At 36.1% G+C, this 2,997-nt stretch overlaps 1 non-coding gene across 1 annotated transcript; it reads left to right on the top strand.

Moving 5' to 3' along the window:
- The first annotated feature begins 1,563 nt into the window (after positions 1 to 1,563).
- LOC130953669 (small nucleolar RNA R71) lies at positions 1,564 to 1,671 on the top strand. The gene has a single exon (XR_009075831.1). It is a non-coding gene; the product is annotated as a small nucleolar RNA R71 (small nucleolar RNA).
- Positions 1,672 to 2,997: the final 1,326 nt, after the last annotated feature.

Below are 2,997 nucleotides of genomic sequence, written 5' to 3' on the forward strand. Positions count from 1 at the left end.
TATGGAGAGAATTGGATGAAGCCTTTCATGCTTCTTCTCCATGTTTACAGAAGAAGATCCTTGAGCCTTAAACACAAGATAGTCCTCATTCAATTGAAAGACTAACTCTTCTCTGTCCACATCAATTACAGCCCTTGCTATGGCTAGGAAGGGTCTTCCAAGGATGATGGATTCATTCTCATCCTTTCCAGAATCTAGGATTATGAAGTCAGCAGGGACGTAAAGGCCTTCAACCTTCACTAAGACATCCTCTACAAGTCTATAAGCCTGTTTCATTGATTTGTCTGCCATCTCTAGTGAGATTCTTGCAGTTTGTACCTCAAAGATCCCTAGTTTTTCCATTACAGAGAGTGGCATGAGGTTTAGACCTGATCCCAGGTCATACAGAGCCTTCTCAAAGGTCATGGTACCTATGGTACAAGGTATTAGGAACCTTCTAGGATCCAGTTTCTTCTGAGGTAATTTCTGATTAACCAAGGCATTCAGTTCATTGATGAGCAATGGAGGTTTATCCTCCCAAGTCTCATTACCAAATAACTTGGCATGCAGTTTCATGATTGCTCCTAGATACCGAGCAACTTGCTCTCAAACAATATCTTCATCTTCTTCAGAGGAAAAATACTCATCAGAGCTCATGAATGGCAACAGTAAGTTCAGTGGAATCTCTATGGTCTCTGTATGAGCCTCAGAATCCTTTGGTTCCTCATTAGAGAACTCCGTAGTGGTCAGTGGACGTCCATTAAGGTCTTCCTCATTGGAAATCACTACTTCTTTCTCCTCTATAGGTTTGGCCACTTTGGATATATTGATGGCCTTGCACTCTCTCTTTGGATTCTCTTCTATATTGCTTGGGAGAGTACTATGAGGGATTTCAGTAACTCTTTTACTCAGCTGACCCACTTGTGCCTCCAAATTTCTGATGGAGGACCTTGTTTCAGTCATGAAACTGAGAGTGGTCTTAGATAGATCAGAGACTATGGTTGCTAAGTTAGCGAGGCTCTGCTTAGAATTCTCTGTCTGTTGCTGAGAAGATGATGGAAAAGGCTTACTATTGCCAAACCTATTTCTCCCACCATTATTATTATTGAAGCCTTGTTGAGGCTTCTATTGATCCTTCCATGAGAAATTTGGATGATTTTTCCATGAAGGATTATAGGTGTTTCCATAGGATTCTCCCATGTAATTCACCTCTTCCAATGCAGAATTCTCAGGGTCATAAGCTTTTCCTTTAGAGGAGGCTTCTTTAGTACTACCGGATGCAGCTTACAATCCAGTCAGATTCTGAGAAATCATATTGACTTGCTGAGTCAATATTTTGTTCTGAGCTAATATGGCTTTCAGAGAATCAATCTCAAGAACTCCTTTCTTTTGAGTCATCCCATTATTCATAGGATTTCTTTCAGAAGTGTACATGAACTGGTTATTTGCAACCATCTCAATGAGTTCCTGGGCTTCTGCATGGGTTTTCTTTAGATGAAGAGATCCACCAGCAGAATGGTCCAATGATATCTTGGACAATTCAGACAGACCATCATAGAATATATATAAGATGCTCCATTCTGAAAGCATGTCAAAAGGACACCTTCTGATCAATTACTTGTATCTTTCCCAAGCTTCATAGAGGGATTCACCTTCCTTCTGTCTGAAGGTTTGGACTTCTACTCTAAGCTTGCTCATCTTTTGAGGTGGAAAGAATTTGACCAAGAAAGCAGTGACCAACTTTTTCTAAGATTTCAGGCTTTTCCTAGGTTGTGAGTCCAACTATATCCTAGCTCTATCTCTTACAGCAAAGGAGAAAAGCATAAGTTTGTAGACCTCGGGATCAACCCCATTGGTCTTAATAGTGTCACAGATTTGCAAGAATTCAGCTAAGAACTGATGAGGATCTTCCAATGAAAGTCCATAAAACTTGCAATTCTGCTACATTAGAGAAACTAATTGAGGCTTAAGGTCAAAGTTGTTTGCTCCAATTGCAGGAATTGAGATGTTCCTTCCATAGAAGTTGGAAGTTGGTGCAGTAAAGTCACCAAGCATCTTCCTTGCATCTCCACCATTATTCTCAGGTTCGGCTGCCATGTCTGCCCCTTTTTTGAAATTTGTTGTAAGGTCCTCTCCAGAGTGTTGTGCTTTAGCTTCTCTTAGCTTCCTCTTCAGAGTCCTTTCAGGTTCAGGATCAGCTTCAACAAGAATGTCTTTATCTCTATTCCTGCTCATATGAAAAAGAAGAGAATAAAGAGAGTAGTAGAATCCTCTATGTTACAGTATAGAGATTCCTTTATGTGTCATAGGAAAAGAAGAATAGAAGAATGAAGTGGAGAGAGAATGAGAAGAATTTGAACACAGAGAGAGGGAGGAGATTCGAATTATTAGATGAGTAGAAGAGAAATGTTAGTAAATAAATAAAATAAATAGAGAGAGATGAGAGAGAGAGTATTCGAATTTTAAGAAGAGGAAAAGAAAAATATTTTTATTTTTATTTAATTAATTAAGTTAGTTTCGAGAATTTGAAAAAGAAATACAAGAAAATTAAGAACTAAAATAATTAGTTAACTAAAAAGATTTTTGAAAAAGTGGTTAGTGATTTTCCAAAATTAGAAGTGGAAATGTAGTTAGGTGGTTTTGAAAAAGATAAGAAATAGTAAATTTTTTTTAAATTAAAACAAACAAGTCAAGTAGTTAGTTGAAAAAAGATTTGAAAATAAATTTTGAAAAGATAAGAAGTTAGAAAAAGATTTTGAAATTAAAATTTTAAAAGATATGATTGAAATTTATTTTGAAAAGGAGTTGAAAAAGAAATTAAAAAGATTTTATTTTTAAAATTAAAGTTGATGACTTGACTAACAAGAAACTAAAAGATATGATTCTAGAATTCAAAGATTGAACCTTTCTTAACAAGAAAGTAACAAACTTGAAATTTTTGAATCAAAACATTAATGGTTAGCAAGGATTTTCGAAAATATGAAATAAAAGTAAGAAAAAGATTTTGAAAAATTAGTT

The sequence above is a fragment of the Arachis stenosperma genome, chromosome 9 (assembly GCF_014773155.1).
Source record: "Arachis stenosperma cultivar V10309 chromosome 9, arast.V10309.gnm1.PFL2, whole genome shotgun sequence".
In the NCBI taxonomy this organism is placed as follows: Eukaryota; Viridiplantae; Streptophyta; class Magnoliopsida; order Fabales; family Fabaceae; genus Arachis; species Arachis stenosperma.